General features: G+C 34.2%; 1 pseudogene; it reads left to right on the top strand.

Moving 5' to 3' along the window:
• The first annotated feature begins 5953 nt into the window (after positions 1-5953).
• LOC134232274 (kelch-like ECH-associated protein 1) lies at positions 5954-8178 on the top strand (annotated as a pseudogene).
• Positions 8179-9207: the final 1029 nt, after the last annotated feature.

Here is a 9207-nt window from a genome sequence, read left to right as displayed (position 1 = left end):
GTTACATATGTAAGATGTATAGCACATCATTTACAACTTTTAAGTCTACAAAATTTTAAGTTAACCTTATTATACAATAAGACTACTTTTTCAAAGTTATGAGAAATTCTCCTCAAAAAAATGTATTTATGCAAAGGGTACAATTTCAAAATACATTTTATATAAATCTCATAAAGAACATATCAAATCATTTTTTTGTGGTTGTTTTCCATTGGAACATCTGTTAAGAAACATTCTGTTTTGTCTTTTTCGATACATAAAATGCGTCCAAAAATCATTTGGAAAAGTTGTGGTAAACCCTGATAGTCAGAATTTTAAGAGTTTCTAATGTGTGCCTTACTTAGAAATGTTTACATTGAAACAAAGATGAAACTCATAATTGAATTAATCAGCAAATATAAAGTCATCAGGTTTACACATGCTTTTCTAACACATCATGTACTTTTTTTTTCTACTAGTATGTCTTTGTTCACAAAAAATTGAAATCAACAGTAATTAGCATTCCATATTAAGAAATATGAACCCTAGCTATTAAAAATCTAAAAGTATATTTGTGCATCAATGCAATATGTTTAACAAAACAATCTCTTTCACTGTAATGAAAATTGTCTTCTTCCTATAACATGCAGATGAAGAACTTCTTTGGATGATGTAATTTTCACATGTAGAAAAGAAACTAATTCAACTAAAACTAAAAGACAGTCATTAAAATTTTAAGAACATTTAAGGATGATATCAAGACCGAAGTCCAGGAATTGATAAAATGCTACAATTATCATCCAAAGATTTTTATGTTTGGATTTATTTTTTAATTCACAAGCAAATGATATGCTGCCATTTTATCTTTCAAACTTAAATTCAATACTTTTGAATTAAAAATTTCAAAATCTAAAGGAGTCAACCTATCAACATGTATTTATGACTGAAGGTATGTAAATCACCAGAGTTGCTGTAATGCACCATTTGAATAAAAGTCATATCCACATTCTTGACTTTTTTCCCTAAACCTTTTTTCAAAACATAAATTATTCCATCCAGTCTTTATCTACGCAGTGATAATAAAAATTTTACAGAATTCTAAGGTATTACATAGTAATAGTCATATAAACACCCTTGAACATTGTACATTTGATTAACATTTCAATCCTTTCCTAAGAATTTGCACCTAATTTTTATAAAGTCTATAAGTTATCACACAATGTTTAAGTTATTGCATTACAGGACTCAAATCAGTAATCTCAGTTAGTAACTAACTTTTACCCAGGAGTAAATGATCCAAAAAATCTATAGAAATATCTTATTGATTCTTCATCTGTGTACTTATGATGTGAAATTTGTAAGTTACAAATTATTGTCAAAGAAGTCATCTCAACTAGAGCCGAGCTCGTTGCAAAGCAACGAGTAGGTCTTCCGTTGGAGCTGTGGACAGGAAGTACCGACCTTGGGTCAAGGTTACTGCACTTTCTTATGTAAACAACCTTTTCTTCTCATCATGAGCCTCCAGTGAATCTTAATTACAAAGTTATGCTTAAACATTTTTTCTCTCTTAGTAACCTTGGTTTGCCAGAAAGACACAATCTTCAATCATAAGTAGTCTATGTTTCAAGTAAGAGCCTCCAATGATTTTCACTTACTAGTTCATAACCTGGAAGAGAACAGATTTCTTTTGTCAGTGACCTTGATTTTAACAGAATAACCTTGGCTCTTTGTCAAGACAAACCCTCAATCTGAAACAACTTTTAGAAACTCATAACTCTGACAGATGTTTTACAACTTTTCTGTCATTGGCCCTGAATTTGTTAAAATGACCTTATTTAAGTCATCTGAAAACCGGCGGACTATAAGCAATTTGATCAAGTATGAACTTAAGCAAATATAGTCAGAATGAAAAAAATACTATTTTCTGAGTCAAAATCGTAAAAAAAAATCTTTTTATCACAAGCAATCTCTGTGTCAGGTATGAGCTTACAGATATTCTCGATTACATATAAATGAATGCAACAAAACATTAATTCTTTCTCCAGTGATCTTGATTTTCCTGTAAAATTGCCTTGAATAAATACAATGATAAATCCGAGGATCATTTAAAATCTTTGTATCGAGTACAAGCTTCTGGTTTCTTTATGTCATAGTCTGGCCTTCTGGGAAAAACTTTCAGGGACAGACAGACTTATGGACAGTTAAACAGACCGTTTCATTCACGTCCCATCCCCACTACCCCCAAAATACACAATCACTTTGCAAGGGAAAACTCTAGTCATGATTTGAAAAAAAAGGTAATCTTTTTTATATCAGTAAGCTTTCATAAATATTGTTTCTCATACTTGCACTGAAGTTCATAAGAATAATATTTCAAAACGACCTTTTTTTTAACTGACCGTTTTCTTCATTGTTTTCATTTTATATCCCCAAAGGTTGCCCACATAACGCAGTGATTAGAGAGACTGCTCTATAGTTGCGAGGTAAGGATCAGCTCCTTACGCCGAGGTTTCGAATCCCACTGTGGGACGTGGGGACCTGTTCTTCCGATGAGACCGTATACAACAAAGTCCTGTGTCGCTTTAGGTGCTGTCACAAAAAAGATCTCTCCCTGCTCAAAGGCCCTATTAAGTGCCGATTATAAGACAATTAATGTTTAACTATGGTGTCGGTTATGATTTCAACAGTTTAAATTAGGAAATAAAAGTGTAATTACATGATAAATTTCTAATATTCAGAACATGTAGCTGCAGATTGTTATATAAGTTCTTAAATTTTCGATTCCGTACATACAATGCAGGTTTATTACTACTTACATGTTCATTGTATAACCTACTTCTGATATTTTTAAAATCACGGAACAAAATTAAAATGTTTGCACACTATACTAATCATTTACAGGTTTTGATTAAATTATCACACATGTTGAGGATAGAAGGGCACATTTCATCATGTTTAGTATATTTCTTAGTTTGTCCTCAATGTCTAGTTAAACATTCAAATGTGTTTTGTTTTTCTAATAATTATAAGAAAGAAATATTACAGTTACCAAAAAAGTAACATGAAACCTACCTTTGCCTATTGCAACAAAATTTAATGACAACCGCAACGTAAATGTTATGTAACTCCATATGAGATATATACATGTACACTTATCATATTTGATTTTACCATCTATTTTAATTATCAACAACCTTAAACTTTACACTACGGACCTAGATAAATTTGGAGTATTTGAAAAATCCATTGTTTGGAAAAGAAGGGAATTTAAAGTTGACAATGTGAAAAAATACTTTGGGTTGCCTTAAGCATTTTTAAATGTATTTGAATGGTACGGTGACAGAATCAAACATCTAATTAAATAAATCTGAAGCACAATTTGACTTCATAATTAGATATATGTAACTGCCATGGATTAGTAGGCCTCCACCATCGAACGGTTGGTATTTTGCAAATTATATATATATACTGACACGCAAAAGAAACGCCCCACTTTAGGGTGAAATAATTATGTAAAGTAAAAAAAATGGTATCTTTAAATTATGGATATCTTCAATTTGGTAAATATTAGTAATTTAACGATTGCACAATTTTCATACCATAACCGGAAGTCAAGTTTGAGTCTGGTTAACAGAAATCAAAAATTGAATGTATAACAAATATTTGGCAATATTATGGAGTTTTAAGGTTTGTACTGTTCATCTTAAGTAATGCAGCGATATTTCAAAAAATAAAATCTTTCGTTTCCCGTAACGATGCTTGAAAATCTTGAAAATAGCTTAAGTATGCATTTCCATTGCTGTAGCTGAAAAATCTAACAGTACGAGGGTCATTCAAAAAATACGTAACAATGCTTCTCATTGTCATATGATTATTACGAAACTATAGATCAACACATTTCCGTAAACTAAACATTTATTTTGTCGAAGTGTGAAGTTTAACTGCATTTGATTCAACCAAAACACACCAACACAAAATTAAAAGCAACATGTTTTGTTCCACGGAGCATGGTTAACCAATATTGTAACGTCAAAAACAACGCTGAGAAAGTTTGCTGGAATGTATACACATTTTTGTTATTTCATACACGGTTTGTTGCGTCTTCTCCATTCAAAACACATTTCCACAATACTTAACACCTGGTTTGCTAACAATTGTACAAATATAGCTTGAATTAGAATGTTATTGTTCTCAAATTCTTTGATTTACCATGCAACTTTATTAATTCTGCAACATTGAAGCACACATCACGTTCAATGACGTTCCTAACTCTTTTGACAATATTTTTAAACTTTAACCTGTTTCTTTGCAGACAATCCATCGTCCGATTCACACTCGCCACCACTCAAAAATTGTATTTTCAACTTAATACAAATACACAGATTTTTTTTCATTAAGATCCTGATATATAAGGATTTTTTAAGCTTGTAGAAAAAGTTTCCCAAATGTAAAGTCTAATTTTATTCCTACTTGCTGCTCCATGACGTCCTCCAACGTCATGGTTTTTTCCCTTTTTTAATCAAATCCATATGTATTAAGAAGTTGATATCTTTTAAGGAACAGATATTACATAACCTGATTTCATTCTAATTAATACAGCAGTACATTCTTTAAACATGTAAATTTTATTTCGTTTCAGCTTCATCTATTAGATGTATAGCTGTAAATACTATAAAGTAAAGTTAAAATAAGAAAATTACTCAATTTTGACGTGCTCCGTGACCCCATTTTTGCTGTTCTAAATCCTTGGTAATTTTAATAAATATGAGGATACATTCTAATTTTCTTACTCAAATTATCTGAATCTGTTGTTGAAATATTTGTACCAAATTTGGATATAATATGACGTTAAATAAAAAAAATAGGACAAAAGTCTACGAACTTTTTGAATGACCCTCGTAAAGGAGATGGAGAGTTGATGATGCAAAAATACACTTCATTACGCCCCAAAGGTGTCTTATGTATTATATTGATAGATGATAGTCCTTGGACCGGAAGTCCAAGGGTTAGTACAATGCGCTAAGTTAAAGAAAATTCGACCTAATCATCTGAAAAAACAGACATTTAAAAATGGCGAAGAATAATTCCTTCGCTCAGATCTCGATATTTATAAACCTATTATATCATAGAAATAAAGTTGCTAATGTTGTTTAGGACAGTCTTGCACGCTGAAATTGAATGGCTGGGAGGGGGTGTTTTTAAGTCATATGTAACTACGTATGGTTAAAAGATAAACATTTCACATTGTTATCCAATATCTGATGTTCTAAAAGTGACTTTAGCCTTGCAGTATTCTTTTTTAAAAACCATTAAATAAAAAATTCAAACACTCGTAGATTACTGCTTGTTGCATTTCTTTTGCGTTTCAGTATAATTAAATGATAATCATATGCAATCTATCATTTAGTTGAATGTTGCCTATTGTTTTTCAGGCAATTTGTTCGGACTTTATTTTCACACACGAATTTCAATTTGGCGGATGACAAGGACCACACTTGCTTTTTGTCGACAGGGGTTGTTCACTACTCTACGGCACCAGATGTATCTCTGTTTTTAAGGTCCAAGTTGGATTTGTTCATAATCTGTACTACTTTGAATAATTTGAAAAGATCCACCTTTATGTTTCATTCTTTATTTTTAACATTGTGCATAATGTGTTTTTTTTCAAATCAATTTCAACAGATTGTGTCCCTAACTACATACATACTCTACGTTGATGCCATGCTAAGTGTCAGCAGCCATTGTAAGGTATGAAAGTGTTCTCAATATTCTCGGATATTATGTTATTTTGCTTCCGGTTTGAGTTATGAAGTAGAAAGATGTTTTTCATCATTTTCTCCTATTTGCATGCGGTTCAGTAGCGAAATAGAAGTCAGCATCACGTGCTTATTATCTTTTTTATGGAAATCATGAATTTAAAGACTCTTGAGGGAACCATTAAAGTGAATTTATACTAAAATTAACCATTTGGAAAATGATTGAATCAAGAACATTTTCTGTATCTACTCAAACTCAAAATGCTTTCAAGGTCATGATGATCTGACTTCGTAACTTATTGTGAGACATCATACTCAGAGTTGATGGGAAGGATTTCACTGGTCATAAAGTAGTGTTGTGTGGGTGCAGTCCCTACCTCTGTGCTATGTTTACAAATGGAATGTTGGAATCAAAAAACACAAAGAAATACAGGGCCTGGAGTCCTGGGCAATGGGGGAGTTAATTGAATTCATGTACACCAGCGTGATCGAGATAAACTCGACAATGTTCAAGGGATTCTACAAGGAGCCAGTTTACTGGGGTTACACCAACTGAGGAAGATGTGTGCCACATTTCTACAGTCTCACCCTTACTGCCTCCAACTGCCTCGGAATCCATGGACTTGCTGATATGTATATGTGTGGAGAACTAGAATCTGCTTCAAGACATTTCATTAATCAGAACTTCTTAGAGGTCATTCACTGTGAAAAATTTCATGCAGTTATCATGTGACCGTCTTATTACTCTGCTAAAAGTGACAACATTGTGTGAACAATGAAAACCAATTATTGATCAGTTTAAAAACTGGATTCAATGGGATCCCGATAACAGACATTCTGAAACTTGTCGTCTACTCCAACACGTCAAGTTACCTCTGTTAGGTATCTCTCATTTAAAATGTAGTTGTGCAATTAGAATGTTTGAAAAATTGCCCCAAGTGCCAGTTTGATTAGCAAAGCTATCACGACCCTGCACGATGACACCTCCCTACAGCTGATCCGACCGCCGTGCCATGCCTATCAGTATCTATGTCCTCGGAGGCCGGAAAAGGGGACTGTCAGTTACCCAGTACCGAGAGATACGATTTCCTTCTAGATCAGTGGACACATGTTAGTGATATGAACATAGCCCGCACAGCCCGTAGGAGCATGCAGTATAGAAGGCATGCTGTATGCTGTGGGAGGGGAATGTGCCTTAGCTGACACTCAGGAGGACACGCTATACTTACGCTGCGTGGAGTGCTATGATCCAGTACTTAGACAGTGGGTCCCTAAACCCGACATGAAAGTAGCCAGGTCATTTGTGGCGGTGGCAGCAGTTGGGAAGTACTTGTATGCAATTGGTGGAGAGGATCGTGCCACTAGTTATAGCATAATGGAAAAATACGACATTAATTCCGAAACCTGGTCATTTGGTCCGAACATGAAGAGGAAACGGCCGGGCAGGGGTGTGTGTATGTGACGGCAGAATCTATGTAGCTGGAGGATATGACAAGACTCTTCACATGGATCGAGCCAGCGTGGAATGTTACGACCCCAATACTGATGATTGGACGTTTGTAACAGAGATGGAGAAAGCTAGATCTGGTCTGTCCGTGGTGGCCATTGACCACAACATCTACATGATAGGAGGGCGATACAAAACAGCTGATCAGTACTTTGATGTGGCAGAAAGGTATAACACCATCACTAACCAGTGGACCACTCTGTGGTCTATGAACCAGCCAAGAGCCTGGCCTGGAATCGCAGTGTATGATGGGAGAATTTATCTGATTGGAGGATTCGATGGCTCATACAGACTTCGAAGTGCTGAGGTGTATGACATTGATAGAGACAGGTGGTCGTTTATCAGTAATATGTTGGTGGGGAGAGCAGGGTGTGGGGCAGCCATAGTGTGAGGGGAACACCCTCCCCTTCCCCCTCCCCATGATAAACAGAAGAGGTGCTGATAGCTTCCTAGTCTTGTGTTATTTATTGCGAGGATCTATTGTGATATTTTTATAAACACTTCCTGCACAAATGTTGTGATATATCATTTAGGCATTGGTAAAATCTTTTCTTATTCCTTCAAGGCTGTGATATAAAATTAGCAGGGAAAAAAATCGGGAAATTGTGTAGTAAATTACATAAGTACACAGGTAGTATAATCAGTGCTATTTATTGGCATACATATACAAGTATATAGTATCAAGTGCTAGTAGTTTCAGATTTACTCAAGATATAATGTATTGTAACTTAATTGATTCAGTCTGACAATTTTTGTCAGTTGCAGGTGCATTGGCATGAATATTCATGATATTCTCAGAAATTATCTACAATAGTCTTCCAAAGACTTTGGACAGACATAATTCTCATTTTGAATGTTCCATTGACTGCTGTGATGGACTTTTTTTATTGGACATTTTTCAAATGGAGTCTCTTTTTGTTGATGGAAGTGCATAAGATATATACTCAACAAAAAAAGAAACGCATAATCAGAATGATATGAAATTCTAAGTTTTCAGTTTAAACCTTACATAATTTAAGCGATTTTAGAGTGTGTTATGATAAAATCAATGTTGCATATTGAAATGTCAAGTTTAGGTCATTTTCATTGCCCCTAAATTCAAGGGGCATAACAATATGTACTGTGCAAAGTCTCAGTGCTTGTGGGTTTCCAATGTACGGCTATCGTGGGGGAATATTATCTCATTTCAGTTTCCTACGAACAATTTATGCATTTTTATGCTGATTTTTTCATCAGCAATTGTAGCAGCAGTTTTACAGCAAGTTCTGAATCGCCTGAAGTGATGAAGGGGGGGGGTGTCTGACGGTCCTGCCTGGTTTTGATTACCTGAGGATGGCCAGATAGTGGTCTTCAGACTGTTAGTTTTAAGGTTGCAAAGCCCATTGATTTATTTCAAATACAGTTGCAACTTCCTGTTGCATAGATCCATTTAGTTGCATCGTTAGCCTGGTTTTACTCATCTTTGTTTGGGCGTGGCATTGCAGTATTAACACTGCAATAAAATCTTAAATATGGGTTTAATAGAAGTGTTAAAAGTTTCTCTAAATCCAAAATATCAATGAAAATAGACATCTGATTTAGAAGAAATCATGAAAAACGCTACTTTCATAAATAAGTTTAATCAAGGGAGATAATTCAACACTTGGGTTTTAAAACCCCATGTTGTCCTTTAAATAGGTCACATGTATCCAGTGATATAAAAAATAGTTGTTTCATGTGCATTTTAAAAATGTCTTTGACAAATAAAACAATATGCGTTTCTTTTTTTGTTCATTATATGTATATGCTGCGGAATTGATTGCTTTCTTTTGGGAAACATGTTCTTGCATTTCATCTATTGTGTATGATGTTGTGGTATTATAAAGTACAATTTTGATGATGTCCTGAAATGTTTTATATGTGCTCTTGGGAACATGTACAGTATATTGTAAAAGGAAATCATTTTATATGGAGGCTATTTCTTTC

The sequence above is a fragment of the Saccostrea cucullata genome, unplaced genomic scaffold (assembly GCF_032062105.1).
Source record: "Saccostrea cucullata isolate Sc308-1 unplaced genomic scaffold, CSIRO_AGI_Scuc_v1 ctg4096, whole genome shotgun sequence".
In the NCBI taxonomy this organism is placed as follows: domain Eukaryota; kingdom Metazoa; phylum Mollusca; class Bivalvia; order Ostreida; family Ostreidae; genus Saccostrea; species Saccostrea cuccullata.
This window is presented reverse-complemented; position numbering and strand designations above follow the sequence as displayed.